This window comes from Mirounga leonina, unplaced genomic scaffold (genome assembly GCF_011800145.1).
Source record: "Mirounga leonina isolate KUSES-001 unplaced genomic scaffold, KU_Mleo_1.0 Mir_178, whole genome shotgun sequence".
Classification (NCBI taxonomy): Eukaryota; Metazoa; Chordata; class Mammalia; order Carnivora; family Phocidae; genus Mirounga; species Mirounga leonina.
Genome location: NW_023270464.1, coordinates 7,884,599 through 7,910,753, shown reverse-complemented (window position 1 = coordinate 7,910,753; position 26,155 = coordinate 7,884,599). Strand labels below are relative to the sequence as shown.

The following is a 26,155-nucleotide window of genomic DNA, read 5'->3' as shown; positions in this document are numbered from 1 at the left end:
CCTGCACCAATTTACATTTCCACCATCAGTGCAAAAGAATTCCCTTTCTCCACATCCTCACCAATGCTTGTTATTTCTTATCTTTTTTACTTTAGCCATTCTGACACATGTGAGGTGATACCTCCCATTGTAGTTTTGATTTGTATTTTCCTGATGCTGAGTGATAGTGGACATTTTTTCATGTGTCTGTTGGCCATCTGTATGCCCTTCTTTGGAAAAGTGTCTATTCATGTCTCTGCCCATTTTTTAATATGGTTTTTCTTTTAGTGTTGAGTTGCATAATTTTATATATATTTTAGATATTAACTCCTTATTGGGTATGTCATTTGTAAATACCTTCTGCTATTCAGTAGGTTGTCTTTTTGTTTTGTGATGGTTTCCTTTGCTGGGCAAAAGCTTTTCATTTTGATGAAGTCCCAACAGTTTATTTTTGCTTTTGTTTCCCTTGCCTCAGAAGACGTATCTGGAAAAATGTTGCTATGACCAATGCCAAAGAAATTACTGCCTGTGTTCTCCTCTAGAATTTTTATGGCTTCAGGTCTCACATTTAGGTCTTTAATTCATTTTGAGTTTATTTTTGTGTATGGCATAAGAAAATGGTCCAGTTTCACTTTTTTTGCATAGTCAGCCATCCAGTTTTCCCAGCACCATTACTGAAGACACTATCTTTCTCCCATTGTATATTCTTGGCTCCTATATTACAGATTACTTGACCATATAAGCATGGGCTTATTTCTTGACTTTCTATTCTGTTTCATTGATCTGTGTGTCTGTTTTTGTGCCAGTACCATACTGTTTTGATTACTACTGCCTTGTAGTGTATCTTGATCACTGGGATTGTGATACCACAGCTTTGTTCTTCTTTCTCAAGACTGCTTTGGCTATTTGGGATCTTTTGTGTTTATGTACAAATTTTAGGATTATTTGTTCTAGCTCTATGAAAAATGCTATTGGTATATTGATAGGGATTGCACTGAATCTGTAGATTGCTTTGTGTAGGATGGACACTTCAACAACATTAATTTCCATTCTATGAGTATGATATGTCTTACCATTTGTTTGTGTCATCTTCATATTCTGAATCAGATTTTCTAATTTTATTATTTAATATTTTTTAATTGTGGTAAAACACACATAACATTAAATTTACCATCTTATCCACTTTAAGTGTATAGTTTGGTGGCATTAAGAACATTAACATTCTGCAACTATCACCACCATCCCTCTCCAGAATTCTTTTCATCTTGCTCATCTGAAATTATGTATGCATTAAACATTAACATTAAACAAAATTCCCCATTACCCTCTCCCCCCAGACCCTGGTTGTCTCTGTTAATTTAACAACTCTAGGAACCTCATATAAGTAGAATCTTACCTTTTTGTGACTGGCTTGTTTCACTTAGCATGATGCCCTCAATGTTCATCCATGTTGTCACATGTGTCATAATTTCCTGCCTTTTTAAGACTGAGTAATACTCTACTGTTTGTATATACCACATTTTATTTATCCATTCATCTATCGATGGACGTTTGGGTTGCTTCCTCCTTTGGTTATTGCGAATAATGCTGCTCTGAACATGGGTACAAATATTTCTTAGAGTTCCTGTTTCAATTCTCTGGGTACACACCCTTAAGTGGAATTGCAGGATTATACTATAATTTTATTTTTAATTTTTAAGGAACCCCCATATTGTTTTCCAGCCACTGTACCATTTTACATTCCCAGCAACAATGTCCAAAATCATATTTCTAAAAAACCTGAATTCATAGTTTAATGCAAATTAGTCAATCTACTACTAGAAAAAACAAAATGTTCCAAGGACACATCACAAGTCTTCTCTTAAAGAGGACATCAAACCAGGATAAGGAGCAAGATGGCGGAGGAGTAGGAGACCTGGATTTCGTCTCCTCTCAGGAATTCAGCTGGATAGGGATCAAACCATTCTGAACACCTACAAACTCAACAGGAGATCGAAGAAAAGAAGAGCAACAACTCTCTGAACAGAAAAGCGACCACTTTCTGGAAGGTAGGACGTGCGGAGAAGTGAATCCGAGGCGATATTCGGGAGGATAGATGGCAGGGGAGGGGCCTCCGTTGGCTGCTTCTGGCAAGTGATAGAGCCGCGGAGCACAAAATCGGAACTTTTAAAAGTCTGCTCCACTGAGGGACGTCACTCTGGTGGCTAAGCGGGGGCTGGAACCCTCCGGGAGAGTGTGGTCTCAGGACCCTCGGGGTCACAGAAAGACCGGGGGTGCCTGAGTGCGGCAGAGCTCCCAGGTATCGGAGCAGGGAAGCCGGCTGCAGAGGCGGAGCCCAGGCGCGGGCTCTCAGCTCGGGGTGGCCATAGACCGTGATCCGCGGCACAGTCGGGCCCCTGCTCCTCCAGCAGGGACCCAACACGCGGCAGATCCGGGGAGACTCACCTTCCTCCCCCAGGAGGAGCCGCGCGGGAGCGCACCGCAGGGATCTGCTGGGTTTGGAGACTCCACCCGGGGTCGGGTGCCAGAGATAGAAACGCGCGGTCACAGGCCGGGCGAGCACGGAGTGTGGCCGGAGACCGGGGAGACGGGAGTGACTGACGGCTTTTTTCTGGGGGCGCACTGAGGAGCGGCCCGAGTTCTCGGCTCCTCTGGGGTGGAGATTGGGAGGCCGCCATTTTCAGTCTCTGCCTCCAAAGCTGTACGGAAAGCTCACAGGGAACGAAAGCTTCTGAGAGCAAACCTGAGCAGATTACTTAGCCTTGACGGGGCAAGGGCGGGGCAATTCTGCCTCCAGCAAAGACATTTGGAAACCACGGCAACAGGGCCCTCCCCCAGAAGATCAGCAAGAACAGCCAGCCAAGACCAAGTTTACTGATCAATGAGAACAGCAGAACTCCAGCACCAGGGGAATAATGCACATAGAATTCATGGCTTTTTTACCATGATTCTTTAGTCTTTCAAAGTTAATTTTTTTTTAACTGTCTTTTCTTCTTTTTTTTGAATTTTTCTTTTTCCCTTTTTCAACCAACATCTTATCAATCCCTTTTTTAAAAAACATTTTTATTTTTCATTTTTAGAGTCATATTCTATCCCTTCATAGTAGTTACCCGTATTTTTGGCATATATATATAAGTTGTTCTCTCTTTAAAATCTTGAGATAGTTTCTTCTAACAGATCGAAATATACCCTAAATCTCTAGTATATGGTCTTTTTCTACTCCCCTGCCTGATAACATTCTCTCCTTTTTTTTTCTTTTTTTTTTTAAATTCTCTTCTTTCTTTTTTCAAACAACTTATCAATTCCTTTCATAAAATTTTTTATAATTTCCATCTTTACAGTCATATTCCATCCCTTCATCATATCAACCCTTATTTTTGTACATATATAGGTTTTTCTTTCTTTAAAATTTTGGGAGGCACTTTCTTCTAACAGACCAAAATACACCCCAAATCTAGTGTGTGGCACTGATCTATATACCAGCCTGATCATATTTGATCACATTCTGGTTTTTTGTTGTTGTTTTGTTTTGTTCTGTTTTTGTTTGTTTTTATCTTTATCTTTTTCTTTTTCTTTTTTCTCTCTTTCCCTTTCTTATCCCACTGTTTCAGGTCTTTTCTGATTTGTTTAGAGTATATTTTCTGGGGACGTTGTTACTCTGCTAGCATTTTGTTCTCTCATTAATCTATTCTCCTCTGCACAAAATGACAAGATGGAAAAAATCACCTCAACAAAAAGAACAAGAGGTAGTACCGACTGCCAGGGACCTACTCAATACGGACATTAGTACGATGTCAGATCTAGAGTTCAGAATCATCACTTTAAAGATACTAGCTGGGCTTGAGAAAAGCATGGAAGTTATTAGAGAAACCCTTTCTGGAGAAGTAAAAGACCTAAAATCTAACCAAGTTGAAATCAAAAAGGCTATTAATGAGGTGCAATCAAATATGGGGGCACTAACTGCTAGGATAAATGAGGCAGAAGAGAGAATCAGTGATATGGAAGACCAAATGATGGAAAATAAAGAAGCTGAGAAAAAGAGAGATAAACAACTACTGGATCACGAGGGCAGAATTCGAGAGATAAGCAATACCATAAGACAAAACAACATTAGAATAATTGGGATCCCAGAAGAAGAAGAAAGAGAGAGGGGGGCAGAAGGTATAATGGAGCAAATTATAGCAGAGAACTTCCCTAATTTGGGGAAGGAAACAGGCATGAAAATCCAGGAAGGACAGAGAACCCCTCTCAAAATCAATAACAATAGGTCAACACCCCGACATCTAATAGTAAAACTTATGAGTCTCATAGACAAAGAGAAAATCCTGAAAGCAGCTCAGGAGAAGAGATATGTAACCTACAATGGTAAAAACATTAGATTGGCAACAGACCTATCCACAGAGACCTGGCAGGCCAGAAAGGACTGGCAGGATATATTCAGAGCACTAAATGAGAAAAATATGCAGCCAAGAATACTATAGCCAGCTAGGCTGTCATTGAAAATAGAAGGAGAGATAAAAAGCTTCCAGGACAAACAAAAACGAAAGGAATTTGCAAACACAAAACCAGCCCTACAGGAAATCTTGAAAGGGGTCCTCTAAGCAAAGAGAGACCCTAAAAGCAACATAGACCAGAAAGGACACAGACAATATACAGTAACAGTCACCTTACAGGCAATAAAATGGCACTAACTTCATATCTTTCAATAGTTACCCTGAATGTAAATGGGCTAAATGCCCCAATCAAAAGACACAGGCTATCAGATTGGATTAAAAAACAAGACCCATCAATATGCTGTCTGCAAGATACTCATTTTAGACCCAAAGACACCCCCAGATTGAAAGTGAGGGGGTGGAAAACCATTTACCATGCTAATGGACACCAAAAGAAAGCTGGGGTGGCAATCCTTATATCAGACAAATTAGATTTTAAACCAAAGACTGTAATAAGAGATGAGGAAGGACACTATATCCTACTTAAACGGTCTATCCAACAAGAAGATCTAACAATTATAAATATCTATGCCCCTAACATGGGAGCAGCCAATTATATAAGGCAATTAATAACAAAAGCAAAGAAACACATTGACAACAATACAATAATACTGGGGGACTTTAACACCCCCCCTCACTGAAATGGACAGATCATCTAAGCAAAAGATCAACAAGGAAATAAAGACTTTAAATGACACACTGGACCAAATGGACTTCACAGACATATTCAGAACATTCCATCCCAAAGCAACGGAATACACATTCTTCTCTAGTGCCCATGGAACATTCTCCAGAATAGATCACATCCTAGGTCATAAATCAGGTCTCAACCGGTACCAAAAGATTGGGATCATTCCCTGCCTATTTTCAGACCACAATGCTTTGAAACTAGAACTCAATCACAAGAGGAAAGTCAGAAAGAACTCAAATACATGGAGGCTAAAGAGCATCCTACTGAAGAATGAATGGGTCAACCAGGAAATTAAAGAAGAATTTAAAAAATTCATGGAAAACAATGAAAATGAAAACACAACTGTTCAAAATCTTTGGGATGCAGCAAAGGCAGTCCTAAGAGGAAAGTATATGGCAATACAAGCCTTTCTCAAGAAACAAGAAAGGTCTCAAGTACACAACCTAACCCTACACCTAAAGGAGCTGGAGAAAGAACAGCAAATAAAGCCTAAACCCAGCAGGAGAAGAGAAATCATAAAGATCAGAGTAGAAATCAATGAAATAGAAACTAAAAGAACAGTAGAACAGATCAATGAAACTAGGAGCTGGTTCTTTGAAAGAATTAACAAGATTGATAAACCCCTGGCCAGACTTATCAAAAAGAAAAGAGAAATGACCCAAATCAACAAAATCATGAATGAAAGAGGAGAGATCACAACCAACACCAAAGAAATACAAACAATTATAAGATGATATTATGAGCAACTCTATGCCAGCAAATTAGATAACCTGGAAGAAATGGATGCATTCTTAGAGATGTATCAACTATCAAAACTGAACCAGGAAGAAATAGAAAACCTGAACAGACCTATAACCACTAAGGAAATTGAAGCAGTCATCAAAAATCTCCCAAGAAACAAAAGCCCAGGGCCAGATGGCTTGCCAGGGGAATTCTACCAAACATTTCAAGAAAAACTTAATACTTATTCTTCTGAAACTGTTCCAAAAAATAGAAATGGAAGGAAAACTTCCAAACTTGTTTTATGAGGCCACCATTACCTTGATCCCCAAACCAAAGACCCCATCAAAAAGGAGAATTACAGACCAATATCCCTGATGAATATGGATGCAAAAATTCTCACCAAAATACTAGCCAATAGGATCCAACAGTACATTAAAAGGATTATTCACCATGACCAAGTGGGATTTATCCCTGGGTTGCAAGGTTGGTTCAACATCCGCAAATCATTCAACGTGATACAATCCATTAACAAAAGAAAGAACAAGAATCATATGATCCTCTCAATAGATGCAGAAAAAGCTTTTGACAAAGTACAGCATCCTTTCGTGATCAAAACTCTTCAGAGTATAGGGATAGAGGGTACATACCTCAATATCATAAAAGCCATCTATGAAAAACCTACAGCAAATATCATTCTCAATGGGGAAAAACTGAGAGCTTTCCCCCTAAGGTCAGAAACACGGCAGGGATGTCCACTATCACCACTGCTATTCAACATAGTATTGGAAGTCCTAGCCACAGCAATCAGACAACAAAAAGAAATAAAAGGCATCCAAATCAGCAAAGAAGAAGTCAAACTCTCACTCTTTGCAGATGATATGATACTTTATGTGGAAAACCCCAAAGACTCCACCCCAAAACTGCTAGAACTCATAGAGGAATTCACTAAAGTGGCAGGATATAAAATCAATGCACAGAAGTCAGTGGCATTCCTATACACCAACAACAAGATAGAAGAAAGAGAAATTAAGGAGTCGATCCCATTTACAATTGCACCCAAAAGCATAAGATACCTAGGAATAAATCTAACCAAAGAGGCAAAGGATCTGTACTCAGAAAACTATAAAATACTCATGAAAGAAATTGAGGAAGACACACAGAAATGGAAAAACGTTCCATGGTCATGGATTGGAAGAACAAATATTGTGAAGATGTCAATGCTACCTAGAGCAATCTACACATTCAATGCAATCCCCATCAAAATACCATCCACTTTTTTCCAAGAAATGGAACAAATCATCCTAAAATTTGTATGGAACCAGAAAAGACCCCGCATAGCCAGAGGAATGTTGAAAAAGAAAAGCAAAGCTGGTGGCATCACAATTCCGGACTTCCAGCTCTATTACAAAGCTGTCATCATCAAGACAGTATGGTACTGGCACAAAAACAGGCACATAGATCAATGGAACAGAATAGAGAGCCCAGAAATGGACCCTCAACTCTATGGTCAACTCATCTTTGACAAAGCAGGAAAGAATGTCCAATGGAAAAAAGACAGTCTCTTCAACAAATGGTGTTGGGAAAATTGGATAGCCACATGCAGAAGAATGAAACTGGACCATTTCCTTACACCACACACAAAAATAGACTCCAAATGGATGAAAGACCTCAATGTGAGACAGGAGTCCATCAAAATCCTAAAGGAGAACACAGGCAGCAACCTCTTTGACCTCAGCCAAAGCAACTTCTTCCTAGAAACATTGCCAAAGGCAAGGGAAGCAAGGGCAAAAATGAACTATTGGGGCTTCATCAAGATAAAAAGCTTTTGCAAAGCAAAGGAAACAGTCAACAAAACCAAAAGACAACCGACAGAATGGGAGAAGATATTTGCAAATGACATATTAGATAAAGGGCTAGTATTCAAAATCTGTAAAGAACTCATCAAACTCAACACCCAAAGAACAAAGAATCCAATTAAGAAATGGGCAGAAGACATGAACAGACATTTTTCCAAAGAAGACATCCAAATGGCCAACAGACACATGAAAAAGTGCTCAATATCGCTCGGCATCAGGGAAATCCAAATCAAAACCTCAATGAGATACCACCTCACACCAGTCAGAATGGCTAAAATTAACAAGTCAGGAAACGACAGATGTTGGCGGGGATGCAGAGAAAGGGGAACCCTCCTACACTATTGGTGGGAATGCAAGCTGGTGCAGCCACTCTGGAAAACAGTATGCAGGTTCCTCAAAAAGTTGAAAATAGAGCTACCATACGATCCAGCAATTGCACTACTGGGTATTTACCCCAAAGATACAAAAGTAGGGATCCAAAAGGGTACGTGCACCCTGATGTTTATAGCAGCAATGTCCACAATAGCCAAACTGTGGGAAGAGCCAAGATGTCCATCGACAGATGAATGGATAAAGAAGATGTGGTATATATATATAATGGAATATTATGCGGCCACCAAAAGGAATGAGATCTTGCCATTTGCAACAACGTGGATGGAACTGGAGGGTATTATGCTGAGCGAAGTAAGTCAAACAGAGAAAGACATGTATCATATGACCTCACTGATATGAGGAATTCTTAATCTCAGGAAACAAACTGAGGGTTGCTGGAGTGGGGGTGGGGTGGGAGGGATGGGGTGGCTGGGTGATAGACACTGGGGAGGGTATGTGCTCTGGTAAGCACTGTGAATTGTGCAAGACTGTTGAATCTCAAATCTGTACCTATGAAACAAATAATGCAATATATGTTAAGAAAAAAAAAAGAAGAAGAAGGTAGCAGGAGGGGAAAAATGAAGAGGGGGGAAATCGGAGGGGTAGACGAACCATGAGAGACGATGGACTCTGAAAAACAAACTGAGGGTTCTAGAGGGGAGGGGGGGGAGGATGGGTAAGCCTGGTGATGGGTATTGAGGGGGGCACGTGCTGCATGGAGCACTGGGTGTTATGCACAAACAATGAATCATGGAACACTACATCTAAAACTAAGGATGTAATGTATGGGGATTAATATAAGAATAAAAAAATTAAAAAAAAAGAGGACATCAAACCAAAATTTTAATTAACGAAATTTAAAGTTTAGGTATCTCTATTTGGTGCCTTGTGCCATCCAGAAGATAGAGGATAAATAGAAGGATAGAAGATAAGTCACTCTATAAATCCCAAAGGATGTTTTAGTAAGCCATCATGTGAAGCTTCAGAACTTTTGGAAATAAATTATCAAGCAGTAACAATATAATGATGATGATGATAATGATGACATTAATGAAAAGTCATACTTACAAATAAATACAAATATCTACCACATTCGTGTTTCTTTAGAAATAAGTAAGTTATACTCTTTCCACTCCTGCTTTACAGTTGACAAGACTGAGGCTGCAGGTGTTGGCAATAACGGATTGGTTCCCACAGGTCTAGGTGGCATAGCAAGATGTCGCTGCTGGTCTTCTTCCCTGGCTAGACTGTTACTGTTGTGTTCCTTGATGTCCTTCAATCTCTCTGGGAGGGCTAGAGAAGAATGAAGAGACATGGGCCCACCCTCCTGGCACTGATGACACCAAGCAGACCAAGGATTCCTAGCTGAGTGTCCCCTCCATGACTACAAACAGTAGTGCACCTCAGAGGCAGTGGGGGGTGCGGAGGGCAGGGATGGCTCAGAAGGAGGTGGGAAAAGTGGGGCTGCGCTTCAAGCATGGGGAAGATTGTGCAAAGAGGAAGAAAGGAGGGCATCACCATCTTCCAAGAGAAATCAGAACTCAAGCTATAAGAAGAAATGAGGTTTTCCTGGAATGGAGGGGTTGCAGAGGTGCCGCTGGGGCCCAGGAGGATCTGATGTCTGGTTGGTCCCTGCTTCCTTTGCTGGAAGCCCAAAGAACTGTCCCTACCCCCAAGCCCTATGAGCTCTCAGATAATGCACATGGGTCCTGGCTTCATCCTGCTGCCCCAGTAAGTTCCAAGGTGGGGCTCTGGGGCTCGGGCAGGTCTGGGACTGCTAGCATGCTCCTCCGCCCTTCCTAGACCTCCTTCTGGGAGCTGAACCCATCCTGCCCTAGATGAGAGGACTGTGTTCCACCCGGGGTCTCCATCCCAGTAGACCCGGTGCTGACCAAGGCGAGCGGACAGTGCCCCTTCTTGTAGGGCTGAGCCTGACTTGGGGATGACTCCTGCCAGGGTCCTCCTGGAGCCAGGTTTTTTTCCCAGCCTCCTAGTTAAGTCTTCCCTCTGCTTCACTGGTTCTGCACCTCCCTTTGTGGCCAAGGTAGACCAGGCAAAATCTCCCAAAGGGTACAATGGGAACTCTCACCTCAAATGCTGTTCCTATCCACCTTAAGTAAAACCCAAATTTGCGACATCCTCCCAGAAAACCTTCTGTTGTCTTGCATTCTTGTTTATTTCGAGGTCTGCTTAGAGCACATGTGTTTTCCCTGTTTGAAAGAGCTCTAGTCTGGTGACTTTTCCTAGGCTGAGTTCACAGACTTCATTTCCTGAAGGCCTGCATTGCCTTACTAGAAGCTAGACGGACAATAGTCATCTCCAAAAACCCTAAAGAAACAAACCAACCAACTGACAGATGAAAACGGGTCAATGACACCTATTATAGACTGGATATGTTCCCACCAATTTCATATATCGAAGCCTAACCTCCAAGGAGATGGGACATTTGGGATATAATTAGGATTAGATGAGCTCGTAATGATACAACCCTCATGAATAGGATTACTGTCCTTACAAAAGAGACCCCAGAGAGCTCCCTCACCCCCTCCACCATGTGAGGACACAGCCAGAAGGCTCTGGCTATGAACCAGGAAGTGGCCCCTCACCAGACACGAGATCTGCTGGGGCCTTGATCTTGGACTTCCTGCCTCCACAACTGTGAGAAATAAATGTCTGTTGTTTATAAGCCACCCCATCTATGGTATTTTTGTTATAGCAGCCCAAACGGACTAAGATAACACCGCTTCTACAAATGTTACAGCTTGGGGTGGAATCTAAATTTTCTGCCATGAATGTAGGGCAACAGACTCTCATCAGGGTGCCAGATGCACTGTGGGAAAAGGCAATGTCGGGACTGCTGCTCGTCATACACTGGGTGCCTTTGGCAAATGGAAGAGGTGCCCCTCTGGGGGATGCAGCCCCCACGGGGTGAGGGCTTGGCCAGGGGGCATAGGCTGGATTCTGTGCCCCCATGCCCGTCCTTGGAATGCGGGGCCCAGGGCCCCATGGGCAATACAGGGCCTCAGATCCACTTATAATGACAATTTCTCCCCAAAGCTTCTACAGGCTAGACCCTTTCCTCCATGTCAGCATTTTCTCCACTCATCACCATGACAACCATGTCTCATAATCAACAGCCGGGGTTGTTTTCAGAGAGGTGGGCTTGGGAGAGCCCATCTGGCACTCTAATTTTCATCTCAAGGGCAAGGCGGGGGTGCGCTTGGCAGCATGGGGTGCAGCATCTGAAATTAACATCGTAGAGGCCCACGTGGACTTAGGGCTCCCAGCATCTGAGATGAAGATGCTATTTCATCCTTCGTGCACTCCCCAAAGTACAGTAGCCAGCTGCACCTCAGAAAGAGAGACCAGCCAGGGATACCTGAGTCCTTCCCAGCCAACAGGGAAGCAGGTGAGTGCCGAGGGGTGTTCTCGGCGCCACGGGCTGGAAGCCGCACCAACCATCCCCTGAGAGAAGACGCTGAGTGAGACGTGTGCAGTGAAACCTGGCGGGATGAAATGTGGCAGGACCCCCTCTCCAGCGCCCTGAGAACAGAACACGAATGTGTGGCACAGATGGGTCATGACATGCCGGGACCAGAGACAGCTGCTCAGACCTAGGGATGATTTGCCTGCAATAAAAATATATTCATTTGAATAAATTGCTCTAATAAGGATCTTGACTCCAGTTGATGAAACCAAAGCTAGGATTTTTTTTTTTTTCCAGTGTCAATTCGGATTTTGTGTGCTTGATTAAATGGAAAATACAGCAACATAACCCACATGGCTTGACGTGAAACCAAAGCAAACTAGCATGCCCGCACTCACGCCATCTGTAATAAAAACCAAACATTCTGGAGCATTCTCCTGAATGACAAGCATGTTAGTGACACATGGAAGGAGAGTGTCAGCTCAAAGCCAGGCAAGCCACAACCTTCCCACTGAACTGTGCTGTCTCCCCTCACTCGTGACTCCTTGTCAGAGACATCCCAGGCTTACAGATGACTCAGGTAGGTGACAGCCTTCTCTGGGAATCACTTCCTGCCCCGTTTCCAAAGACTTCGGTCATCCAGCAGAGATGCCTTCCTCTGTCCCACACAGCAGGGGTCAGCCGGGACCCCCTGCCTGCCAGGTGCTCACAGGTGGCCACGCTGAGAGGATCAGCCCCCGTGGTCTGACTGAAGGTCTGCCTTTGCACCCTGAACATATTTCACAAGCCCTTCAACCTGTCTCCTGACAGGCAGGTGGCTCCGAAAAATGACAATATTGTTCTTTTTCTTCTGTCCCTCTTAGAATTCTGATCACTCCCATGACATTTGTCTGGAGGAGAAGGAGAGCTTGGGGATGAAGTATTTATTCTTATAATAGTCATCCCATGGGGGTGATCATATCTTTTTCAAGCCAATCCGTGGCTTCAGAGAATCATGACAAGGTCCATTAGGGAAACCAGCCAGTCAGTCTACCTTTTAACATCTCCAGGCGGGCCTGCAAACAGGAGGGGGAAGGAGAGTCTATCCCCACATTCCCTCCACCCACCATCCAGATATTTCATGGAACATACCTATACTAAACAATTTTGCATCATCTGTCCAAAGTTCAAGCTTAACCGAGTGTCCTCTTGTTATTTACTAAATCTGGCAGCCCTACCTGGGGCCTGACATGCTGCCACGTCCACTGAGCCCCCTGGGGCACACTCGGGGCCTGGCCTTGTTCTCTGCACCTGGTTTGCTAAAACCTCCCCTACCACTGACCACCAGGACTGCCTGGCATGTCCTTGACTTTGTCCTTCACTGGTGCCTGGGGTGCTTGGCCCAGCATTTTCAGAGCAGAAGCGAATTCTCCTAAACTGGCCTTTGCATTTCAACCCTTTCTGAAGCACTGTCCAAAGGCTGCGTCCAGGGTGCCCGGGTGGTTCAGTCAGTTAAGCGTCTGCCTTTGGGTCAGGTCATGATCCTAGGGTCCTGGGATCGAGTCCCGTGTCGGGCTCCCTGCTCTGCAGGGAGTCTGTTTCTCCCTCTGCCCATCCTCCCACTCGTTCTCTCAATCTCTCTCTCAAATAAATAAATTTTTTAAAAATGTATTAAAAAACACACAAAAGGAGCACCTGGGTGGCTCAGTTGTTAAGCGTCTGCCTTTGGCTCAGGGCATGATGCCAGGGTCCTGGGATCGAGCCCCGCATCAGGCTCCCTGCTCGGTGGGGAGCCTACTTCTCCCTCTCCCATTCCCCCTGCTTGTGTTCCCTCTCTCGCTGTGTCTCTCTCTGTCAAATAAATAAATAAAATCTTTAAAACACACACACACACACAAACAAAGGCTGCATCCACATGACCAGTCCCAAGTAAGCATCTACTGGGTGTCCTGCATGGCACTGGGCACCTTACATTTGAGGCCCAGAAGACACATACAACAAAGATCTTGACCTGGGACAGCTTCCCATCCAGCATGGTACAGTTCAGCAGTCCTGCTACCTTCAGACCCTTGGTGGGGCAAGCCAGAGAACGATCAAATACACATATGAACAATGGCAGTTCCTGTGTGATCCGACCTGAGGGGCTGAAGAGGGGAGCCCCAAGGCTGAACCATTAAAGGCTGAGGGCAGTTAAATCTTTTTCATTTGAGTGCAACCAGGACCCTAGTGCACTTCTGGAGGAAATGTAAAATGTTGAGCCATCATGGAAAACAGTATGTGAGTCGTCAGGAAGTTCCACACTGAATGCCTACGTGATCCAGGAATGGCACTCCAAAAAGAGCTGAAAACAGCTATCTACACAAAATCTTGTACCCGAATGTTCGTGGCAGCATTATTCATAACAGTCAAAAGGAAGAAACAACCTGAGTGTCTGTTAACAAATGAATGGCTAAACAAAGGATGGTGTATCCCTTCGATGGAGTATCACTCAGCCAGGAAAAGGAATGAGGTCCTGACACATGCTAGAACATGGGTGAATCCTGAAAACAACATGCTAAGTTAAAGAAGCCAGACATAAAAGGTCACATAGTACATGATTCCATTTAGATGGAAATGTCCAGAAACAGGCAAATCTGTATCTAGAGAAAGCAGATTTGTCTTTGGCACAGGCTGGAGAATGGGGAGTGACTGTTTAGTAATAAGTATGAGTTCTTCCTTTAGGGTGATGAAAATGTTCTGGAACCAAATAGTGGTGGTTGCACAACGATGCACCAAATGCCGCCAAACCATACACATTAAAACGGTCAACACAGTAAATTTTATTTTATGTGTGTATCACTACGATTTAACAATAATGTGGATGGGGCACCCGGGTGGCTCAGTCAGTTAAGCGTCCAACTCTTGACTTCAGCTCAGGTCTTGATCTCAGGGTCCTGGGATCGAGCCCAGTGTCGGGCTCTGCACTCAACATGGAGTCCACTTAAGGATTTCTCTCGCTCTCCCTCTGCCTCTGCCCCTGCTCTCTCTCTCTAATAAATAAATCTTTAAAAATTATTTTTAAATAATGTGGAAAGAAAGAATAACCAGAGCCCTTTAAGGATCTAAGACATACTACCGCTGCCTGTGACACTCACTTTAATTTAGCTGAAGGTCACCCACCAGCTTGTGCAGGACTAACACTCCCCTTGGACACAAAGGCCAAAGGAAGTAGGTGGGCTGTCCAGATGGCACGGAGACTCTTCCCTCCCGGTCACCTGCCTCACACACCAGGATGTCACACTTGGATTCAATTGTGGAAAAGAAGGGGGTTCCACCTCTTAAAGCAAAGCATGCTGTGGAACTAGGGAGTCTTCCATTTGGTTTCGTTCAATTCTCAAAGAGAAAACCTACACCACCCCTTTCTAAAACTGTGGCTGGGGGGCCAACATGGCTCCTTCTCCCACAGGTTCTACAAGTTGGCTGTGAACACCGGCATCCTTTCCCACCCTGCTGATTTAAAGGTGAGAATCCCCGTGTGAGCAGAGTTTAAATGACAGCAACCCTCCAGAGCAGAACAGTCTCTTGGCCTTATGGCAGGCTCTTGCATTCTCCTGGGAGACCTGAGGCCTCTCCCACACCCAGCCTAGAGCCCTGCACTCACATTCTTCGAAAGCTAGCTTGACATCTGAAAAATGAAGGAAACAAATGCACATAAGTCAAAAGGAAATCAACTGACCAATACTAAGTCAGTGTTAGAATTCCATTTTCAGAGGCATTTTCTATACTGGACTTTTACTCGTCTTAACAGGCCACTGTTCCAAACCTGGAACTGCTATACCCAGCTCTCTGTTTCAGTCAATATTATTAGTCCTAAGTAACGAACAACTCAATGGAACTGCCTAAGCCTGCAAACACTAAAACAAAGTCCTATGATTCATAATTTGAAAAATACATTTAACCAGCTAATACGTAAAGAAGATACCAACAACCCAGTTAGCTTCTACTAAATCCACTTGTTCAACTTCTATGATTATATAATGTAGAATATTTGGTTTTCCTTTTTTTTAAAGATTTTATTTATTTATTTGAGACAGAGAGAATGAGAGACAGAGAGCATGAGAGGGGGGAGGGTCAGAGGGGGAAGCAGACTCCCCGCCGAGCAGGGAGCCCGATGTGGGACTCAATCCTGGGACTCCAGGATCATGACCCGAGCCGAAGGCAGTCGCTTAACCAACTGAGCCACCCAGGCACCCAAAGATTATTTATTTGAGAGAGAGAATGAGATAGAGCATTAAAGGGGGGAAGGTCAGAGGGAGAAGTAGACTCCCTGCCGAGCAGGGAGCCCGATGCGGGACTCCATCCCGGAACTCCAGGATCATGACCTGAGCCGAAGGCAGTCGCTTAACTGACTGAGCCACCCAGGCGCCCCTAGAATATTTGGTTTTCCTAACACTGAGGAGAAGGACAGAGAGTAGAACTAGCTATTATTTTTTTTAAAGATTTTTATATATTTATTTGAGAGAGAGAGAGCACAAGCAGGGGGAGGGGCAGAGGGACAAGCAGACTCCCCGCTGAGCGGGGAGCCCAACATGGGGCTCCATCCCAAGACCCCAAGAGCTGAAATCAAGAGCCGACCGCTCAACCAACCGAGCCACCCAGGCACCCCAGAACTAGCTGTTATTTTAATGATATGTTTGACAGTACATTTTTATTTGAATGCTACCAACGAAGTAGGACCTCAACTATCTTACTTAAAGATGAGCAGACCCACTGCCTTGTAACCACACCCAGTGACCACAGGGCCAAATGAGTGCGGTCCGCTCATCTCTACTGTGACTACACCAAACTGGTTTTGACTGGCCCAGAAGGTGTGTGTGTGTTTGTCGGATGCTGGTTACACGGGTTCAGATTGGCTCAACTTGGTTTTAGATGATTCAAACTGGCTCAGGCCAATAAATGGGCCAAGAGCCTTTTCTCTTTTCTTTTTTCTTATTGTCATAAATATACATAAAATAAAATTTATTATTTCCACCCTTTTTAAGTGGACGTTTAAGTGCCATGAAATGCATTCACCCTGTTGTGCAACCGTTATCACCATCCATCCACAGAACTTTTCATCTTCCCTAACAGAAACTCTGCACCCATTGAACACTAATTCCCCATTCCTGCTTCCCCAGCCCCTGGCAGCCAGCATTCCACTCTCTGTCTCTATGAATTTAATTACTCTAGGAATCCATATAAGTGGAATCATACAGGATTCGCCTTTTTGGGACTGGCTTATTTCACGAAGTGTAGTGTCCTCAAGGTGCATCCATGATGTAGCAGGCGTCAGGATTTCCTTCCTTTTTCAGGCTGAGTAATAATCCACGGCATGTAAAAGGCTTTTCTTTTTATTTTTTTGTATACGTGCTGCCGAAGCGAGCCCTCTTTTTATTTTTTTGAAGATTTTATTTATTTATTTGAGAGAGAGAGAGTGTGTGAGCGAGAGAGTGGGGGGTGGGGGGAGGGGGCAGAAGGAGAGGGAGAAGCACACTCCCCACTGAGCAAAGAGCCCGATGTGGGGCTCGATCCCAGGACCCCGGGATCATGACCTGAGCCAAAAGCAGATGTTTGACTGACTTAACTGACCAGGTGCCCCCAAAGTCTTTTCTTTTGTACTTTATCACTATAACTGTGGCACAGAAGAGAAAACAATCCTCCTACAAATACCAAAAAAATCACCATGCCATAATCTCTGAATATGGGCCAAACTGCCCATAGTTTAGGTGACTTGGAATTCTTTGGGTTCATTCATTATGTTTCATTCTTCTTGGCATTTAAAAGAGGCCTGGAGATTAAATATTAATGAGATATTAGGCAAGAAAAACCCTGGGGAGCAATTTCACTCCACAACGTCTCTCATAATTTGCAATTCGATTCAGCAAAAAGAACCCCGACCTGCCATTGGTCTTGTTTCTGGAGCAGGTTTTGAGGCCTGGCGAGTGGCTAGATCTCCCCTCTTCTATTGAAGATTAACATTCATATTTCTTTTTTTTAATCTTCACATTGAACCATTTTTATTTTTTTTATTATGTTCAGTTAGCCAGCACATAGTACATCATTACTTTTTGATGCAGTGTTCAACGATTCAGTAGTTGCGTGTAACACCTAGCGCTCATCACCACACATGCCCTCCTTAGCATTCATATTTCTGGAAGGAACTAGTGTGCTATCTTTATATACTTAGGTCCCAATGAATGAATGAATGAAGCAGCAGAGAAGAGCTTCGATTTTCAATACCTAGGAAAAAAAGGAAGCAGGGGCGCCTGGGTGGCTCAGTTGGTTGAGCATCTGACTCTTGGTTTCGGGTCAGGTCATGATCTTAAGGTTGTAAGATCGAGTCCTGCCTTGGGCTCTGCATTCAGTGTGGAGTATGCTTGGGATTCTCTCTCTCCCTCTCCCTCTGCCCTTCCCCCTGGCTCTCTCTTCCTCTAAGATAAATAAATCTTAAAAAAAAAAAAAAAAAGGAAGCAACAGCAGGAGTGATCAAAAGATCCGAAAAGCACCCCCAGACAACTGGCGTGGGTGTGGCATGGTCCAGGTCTAAGCCTGTCTGACAAAGACACTGAGACAGGTGAGTCTGTGTCAGCGTGCAAAACGGTCAAAGCCAGCAGACCCAGAAGCTCTGGGAAGGAAAGTTAGGAACAGGTATCTCCCTGCTGGCACCAAGGGCTGATCTGAGGGGAAGCCAGAGACTCAAAGGCTGACTGGGGAGTGTTGGGGAAGGGGTAGGGCTGCATCTGAAATCAGAGAGGGCAAACAGGTCTCAAATCAGAGGCCACTTGCAAGTGTCTGGGCCAAGGAAGAGGAAGGCTGACCAAGGAGGGTGAATGCGCAATCTCCCCAAACAGCAACATCCCTCCAACCTTACCACGTGCCCAAGCTCTCTCCTGAGCAGCAACCCCACATCCGGAGTCTAGTTCAGGCTCGCTGACCTCTATGGCCTGATTGCTCTCACAGCAGGGTAAGGTGGCCAACCATTGGGGCAGATCCAGCAGTGCATCGGCACCAAAGACAGCATATAGCCATCTCAGTCAATGTCTCTTAAATGGAGACAGGAACCAGACGCAAGCCTGGGCCACGTGTTCCTCATTGGAACCAGAGGAGCCAAACAATGAGATTCTGTAAGCCCAGTTCCAAACATCCTTCAGCTCCAACAGTTTGGGCCTTGGCTTGGTCTCAGGTGGACCGAGACCGGCTTCTCTGGTGTGACCATGGAATCGGCAAACAGACCTGGACCTGGCACGTTCTGGAATCCACCAGCAGCCCTGGGGGCGCCATTCTGTCCCACACTTCCTTTCTCGAAGTTTCTGAGACGTGCTTAGTGTTCCTGAATTGCCCGTGGTGTTATCCATATAGGATTGGGAGGTATTCTTTGTTTGCCTCCTGTTATGATTGTCCCAGGACCTTTTAAGTAACTGATTAGACTTGGCTGCAAGCTGAAGGCTTTGGGTTGACAATCCCATGGCGGCCACTGCCACGCTGTCACATCTCAGGAGAGGGCCCCATGGGTGACATTATACATCTCTGAGTCTTGTGTTCAGTAATGTGGCCTTTCTTCCTGAACAGAAGATGTTTCTAAAAATTCCTCCATGGAGCCTTGCACTTCCTAGGCAATGTCACGTGACGAAGCAGTTTCGTCAGCTGGATGCGTCTCAAGCCCCTGGAACATGTAAGGGACTGTGGGAGGTGCTGCAGGGGCCCTGAGGACGGGAGCCGAATGCGGGCCAACTCCCCACCTCAGTCCCATACCCACCCCTCCTGTTCCCCCAGATCTGCCCGAGACACACACCGCTGGCAAATGGGTGCGACTCAGGACAATGCAATTCAACTCAAGCTCCACCTGTGCTGGGCATCCTGCATGTATCCAAGCTCCATCCCTGCTGGCACCTCCTCGGGCCCCCCCCCCTTGTCCTTATAGACACTGCCCATTTACCTCCTTCGGTTCCCACATGTCAACCTCTCCCGTTGCAATCCATCAGAGCTGCACGGGGGCTTCCCAGCAAGGTCTCCCCTAACTGCCCTGCTGGTATTTGGCCTTCCAGATGCCCCTGCTCCTAAGCTCCCTCCTGGCTTCCCCCTCCCAACCAATGGCCCTCCTCCCTCTCTTGTCACCATCATCATCCTATGTTCCTGCCTCCCCCTTGCTCTCTTTCAGGGCTCTCAGCCCCCATCACAATCCCAGCCCCCATGCACCAACATGTTCAGCCTCACCTGGTTGCCTCACTTCCCAAAGCCTCCCCTCCCCCCAAAGTCCCAGAGCCTCTCGGCTTATCACCCCTGCTGCAGCCAGTCCCTCTCCTGAGCACCCAGCTCCACCTGGACTGGGGAGTCTCTGTGTGTCTATCTCCTTCTAGAATGAGGTTTGCAATGGGGGCTTATGTCATTTTTAATCTTTGCACCCCCAGTGCCTGGCACGTCGCAGGTGCCAAGATGCATGGGCTGCTGGGGAAGGAAGGCAGAAGCCAGCAGCTTAGGGAATCTGAGCCTCCTGTCTGGGGACAGTCGGCTTTGAAGGACGGTGGGCGTTATGTGCACAAACTCCAGGTTAAGGAGAGTGCCTTGGACGGCCATTTGGAATTCGTGAGAGACCAGTGGCCCAGAGCCCAGCTCACCTGCCCAGAAAGTGGGGTTCTCGGTTAATTTCCTATTAGGAACGCAGTGTGGGAAAACCAGGGCACCCCTGCCCTGTCAGGTCTCACTTGGGCTGCACGCACAATCCCCGTCTCCAGTGTGTCCCTGGCCATCCTGGTCCTCCTCCCACCCTGCCTCATGGCTTCAGCCCTCCCTTGATGGCATTCCAGAAGGCAGCGATGCCAACCTGCTCAGTGGTGTCCCCAGCCCTGCACAGCTTGGCCCTGGACCAAACTGTTTGCAGCCTCCCCCACATCCTGAAAGAGGCTCCTCAGACTTGAAATCATCACTCTCACCATCAGGGCGAGTGTTCCATGCCTCTTACATCCACCACAGACTCTGATCCATGCCAACTCCGCTCCCCAAAGCCCCAGGGGATAGGTGGTTGTTGGTGCATACAACGTGTCCAGAATGTTCCAGAACTGGGAGCTGGGTCTGCAGGATGGGGTCCAGGCTTCCTGGCTCTGACCCCTGTTCTTTTAACCACTGCACCTTACTCTCTCTTCAAGGACTAGAGGTGGGGACGTTTCTGTCTAGATTATTGTTAGTGGAAGGGCTCTCCATGATTTTCTTGGACAATAAAACCGTGTTTTAGAGACCCTGGCTTTAACTAGATTTTAAAAGCACTGAAGCAATCCCAGATTCCTGCTAAATAAGCTACTCTGTGACAACAACAGCCAGCCCTGGTCATATGTCTTCAAGAGGCTTCATAAAAATCAAATAAGGCCATTGTGCTGACTCGACAAACAGGCCCAGAGAAATCAAGTTTGGAAGCCTGAGCAGATCAAGTGAGGGGCTGAGAACGCCAAGGCTGTACCAGCCTGGATTTTGTTTCTCAGGGTGGCCCCAGGAATCCGTTACAGCAGGTGCTACGGCTACCCATCAAGGCACTGGGAGCAGAGAAGGCTGGAGAGGGGCACAGGAGTCCCTGGGAACTTTCCCGTGCCACCTCCCCATGTGCACAAGAAAGGCAGGACCCGATGTCACAGGTGAGCAGAGGAGTGGGGGTGCCTGCAGAATTGGGGGCAGGGCTGCGGGAAGAAAGAGGCCACCTACACTCCATAGAAGCACGGGGTGGGTGAGGACCTTCCCCTGACCGGGCCATGCCCTTGTGTCTCCCCAGAACTCCTGCCCTCAGCTCCTGCCCGCAGGCTTTCTCCAGCTCTGTCCTAGCTAGGGCCAGGTTGGGACAGAATGCTCCCTCCCGGGCACGGTGCAAGCAGCAGATCCCTTTGAGCACCTGCTGTCCCGCGGCACGCCAACCGAGGTTACCCGGGAGCCAACAATCCCAGGATACTCCTCTCAGCCCCTCAGGCCGTGGTACCCTCTACTGTAAAGCAGGTGCCCATACCCACCTCCTATGCCGCTGAACAGGGCCCGCGTGAGAGGCGCCGGCCCCGATCAGGTGCCCACAGAGCCAGGCGGGCTGGGGTCACCCACGCACTGAGCATCCTCCCTCTGTATACGGTGCCAGCATTCCTATCACAGTCTCGAAAGGTCCTTCACAAAGCAAGCCTCCACTGAATGCCAGATCACAGCAAAGCCATCGCCACAAGGAGCAATGAGAAACACCTGGACATCTGACGTGGTCTCTGGGCTCAGTATCACGCCTTGATTTACCTGTTGTATTAAGTTGGCTATGATATGTTGATTTTCCTTTTTTTTTCTATTGTCAGAGGGCTCTTTTTTTTTTATTTTTATTTTTTATTATGTTATGTTAATCACCATATATTACATCATTAGTTTTCGATGTAGTGTTCCATGATTCATTGTTTGCATATAACACCCAGTGCTCCATGCAGAACGTGCCCTCTTTAATACCCATCACCAGGCTAACCCATCCTCCCACCCCCCTCCCCTCTAGAACCCTCAGTTTGTTTTTCAGAGTCCATAGTCTCTCATGGTTCGTCTCCCTCAGAGGGCTCTTTTTAGAAAGCACTGGCTGGACTGATGATAAACAGAAACCTCGAAAACCCCCAATAATCCAAACAGGGGTTGGGTGTGCCATCCCAGCGTGCAGAGCTGTTCTGGGCACAGTGGCCACCAGAAATCCAACACCTTGAACTAGATGGCCATGGAAGTCCTGACATGCGCCCAGCCCACAGAGGCCATGGAACAGGACCGGGAATGCCTGCAGCCCCAGAAACCTCCAGAGCCCAAAGGAATATGTCTACGAAGGGGGACTCTTGGGCACAGAGCAGATATTTTCAGAGTACCTCTTCTCGAGTGAGATGTCACATGGTAATACATGAAAAAGATGGGGAGCCCAAAAGAATCAGTCCAAATCAAACCCCAACCTTGTCAAACCCAGATGCACAGTGCATCATCCAGAGACTATGAGAACCCACCCTCGCAGGCCACCCCGCAAATCTGCAGAACTATCTCGGGGGCCAAACAAACATGCTCTTACAGGAACATGGAGGAACAACCCCAGGGGAGCACTGATCAGCAAGCCCCTCTTCACAGGAGGTGTACCAATGACTTGCCACCCCTGAGCTGTGGGACCAGAGTCCCACAGAGGTCCTCCCTCCACTCACAGCAGACGTGGAAGCCGAAACGGCAATCTGGATATTCAGTACGAACTAGGCTGGATGCAACTCACATATTCTTCATCACTGTATGTAAAAAATAAAATATTTCCTATCAACAAAGCTCAATAAAATTATGGAAAGTGGCCCGTGGATCATCTCTACTTGACTACTTTGATCCACAGCCTGAGATCTCATGAAGCCAGGATGTTGGGACGATTCTACAGCACGGAGGTCTTGTGGACATTGGTCACCTCACAGGTGTCAGGACATATGTACCACGAACCATGGAGCACGTCAAGGCCTTGTGGTTACCAAGTCAATGAGGACAGAGTAGTAGGGATGGCCGCTCTCGGGAGGAATACCGCCCGATTCACACACAGCGCCTCACTCACCAGAGGGCGGACTCAAACACTCCCTGCCATGGAAGTCCGCGTTAGCTCTTCTAGAAGCCCTTCAAAAACTGCAGAGGGCGGTGGTGAGAGGCATGAATTTTGGTGCAACACAGACTGTTTACTGCTTGAGCTGTCTGACCATGGGGGTGGTACTTACCCCACATAAGTCTCAACGGCCTCATCTGTAAAATGGGAGTAACCCTAGTGCCTATCACTTCCGAATGTTCTAGCATTCACTGAGATTGTACACATGAGGGCCTGAGCACCGTTCCGGCCATGACCACCAACACCAGCGTCACCTCCGCCATCACCCAGGGACTGCCCACAAATGGTAGAAAAAGAAACATTAACTCCTCAGAAGCCCAGGATCCCAACAGTGACAAAAGCGACACCTTTTCTGTCCTCAGCATTTTGGGTTGATGTTGAATCATCCTGGGATAGAGTCGTGAAGGGAGAGACCTCAGGAAGTTGTGTGATCCGGCTCTCTGTCCCTGAAGATGTGCAACTGTGGTCTATTGTCCTGATAGGCCCTGCACGGAGAGTAAAGGGCCTGATAATCCAGATTTTAGGGGCAACACCGGCCAAGCAGGGCTGGAGGCGTCTTTGTTGTAGAGTATGGGACTTCGCCCCAGGGTATATGCACAACCAAGGAGATGGGAAACCTTTGCAGTAAAGTTTCTCAAACTCATCTGTCTATCAGATGCAGCCAGTTCTCCTTGCCTCGTGGGACTTTTAGTCTATAAATCAGCTGTGAACTCCACATGTATGAATACTGACCCACCTCCCAGGAGAAATACAGGATAAGGTTCCTGCAAAGCCTCTGGCCATCATTTTTGTTGAACAATCAATACATCACACTGTTTTATGTGTGCTTTCTATTTAGACACCTTATTTAATGTGCATTCCTCACAAGTAATTACATCCAGTATTTCTTTATAATAAAACCAGTTGAGAAAGAGTCTCACATTTCCCTGACCTTGGATAATAAGACCGTAAATTTCTTGGGCTCTCAGCCTCATCACAGTGCCTTCACTGCGCTCTTTTTATTAGTGGGTCATCTCATGAATCCACAGTTAGCCACTTTTCCAATGCTTCCTCACACACTATACATATTACTTTAGCACTTTCCAGAGCAACCTTGTGTACAGATTGGTGAATTTCCTCTTCCTCTCTCTGGCTGTACCATATTGTTGACTCATGGCCAACAGCTCTATAACTCACACCTACACGAAATATCTAACAGTGTATTTTCTCCATACGGCACATCACAGCCTTCTCGTGCTTAGAAACATTAGACAGCACTCCAGCACTGCACTTGGGGGTCATTTTATCACCCCACAAAGAACACAAAAATGCAAAAAACATGGCACTAAAAGGATCATGCAAAGGACGCCTGCTTGCAGTATGAGAGATGAGAGCTGAGACAAGAAGGCAGAGTGTCTCCTTGTTCAGACTCCACTGGGATCATGGACATTGAGTGACTCACGTTTCTGCCTCTCTGTGCATGCCCACAAATGCTTGCAAAATTGCCAGGAGTATTGATTTTAAGCTTACACATAAATGTTAGCGAGTGGGCCGAGCCACAGATAATGGAATCCATGAATAACAAGGATCAGCCAGGCTTTGTTTACAGAACACATCTAACAGGATGCTTTGGGAAATCCTGTCAGGTAGCTCACCTCTTTGATTTGAAAACTCCCCGTGATAGAATTCGGCACTGCCACGTGGCAAAATATATATATATATTTTTTTGCTTCTGTTTTCCAAATTTCCCTCAATAAACATGCACTGCTTTGAAAACAGTTCGTTCTTCTCTAAAAAACACTCATGCACAGATCTCTGTTCCCCCCCCATCCCAACCCGTCTTCCTGAAACTTGAGCCTATCTCCCTTGGGTTCTCTCACATCCTGCCCTCCCCTCACCCAGTGCAGACCTCTTGGTCTCCCCAGCTTCATGCAGGTGAGAGGTCCACCTGCAAACTGGAGTATTTTCAAAAGGAAACATGGCAAAGGAAATATCTGTAGCAACAAGTAACATCTAGAGCATGCAAGTGCTCCTAGGAAATAGAAAAGCATCCAGACCCCACAAGATCAAGGGCACACATCAGCCATTCATGGAAAAGGAGAGACAAGTAGCCAAGATAAACGTGGGGAGACGGTCAACGTTCATGCCCACTACAGGAATTTATCCTCGAGTGATAAACCAGAAGAAGGAAAACTTGGACCGAGATGTCCATGCCGGCCTGAGGCATAAAAGACAATGCCATGTGCAACCTGCATGCTCACTGGCAGGGTCTTTGCAGACAAACGAATGAGACGGCACGTGACCTGAATGGAACATGCAAAGGCCAGTAAAAATGATCACGAAAATTACATGGCGACACGGAGAAACATTTGCAGCATGTCAGGTTCTAAAAGGTGGATGGCAAAATTACGTCTGGACCACCATGACAGCCATGTACACTATTCATGGTCAGTGCTGGAGTCTGAAGGGGAACACGGCGACACCAAAAGAGCTCATCTGTGAGGGCCGTGGGAGCCGTGGCGGGTACTTGCCCCATATTCCCATTTCTGATTCCATTGTGACATCGTCGTTCATGCAAGGACGAAACAGAATGTACGCGATACTCTTCCAAGTGGCCACGACATAACTCTTCCAGCTTTAAAAGGAGTGTCAGAGAGGAGAGGGATGCCATGCAATTCCTCCCCCAGCAGAAGCCTCCCGCAGTATCCCCTCTCAAATGTGAATGGGGCATCTTACCGACTGTCGATTCAGTGGTCTTGCGGCGGGGCCGTCCAGTGGGGCCAAGGCTGCTGGCCCACAGACCGCGCTTCAGAAAGGAGGCTCTAGGTAGCTAGTACTGGCCTTTCTCCTTTAGTTTTTTTTGTTTTATTTTACCATAGCCTGAACCCCCAGCTATGCCACACTAACCACGAATGGCCCAGGTAAAGGTCAGCAAGGGACTCATCCACCCTGGAAGCCTATTTGAGGCCTCTCTTTTGTTGGCTCCCACATAGTCTCGCTGTCCCCCACAGGGGCAGTGGGGTGGGGGTGGGGGGA

General features: G+C 46.1%; 1 protein-coding gene across 1 annotated transcript in view; it reads right to left on the bottom strand.

Moving 5' to 3' along the window:
* APBA2 (amyloid beta precursor protein binding family A member 2) overlaps window positions 1-26,155 on the bottom strand; it is a 75,382-nt gene that overhangs the window by 46,372 nt on the left and 2,855 nt on the right. The gene's annotated exons all lie outside the window — the stretch shown is intronic.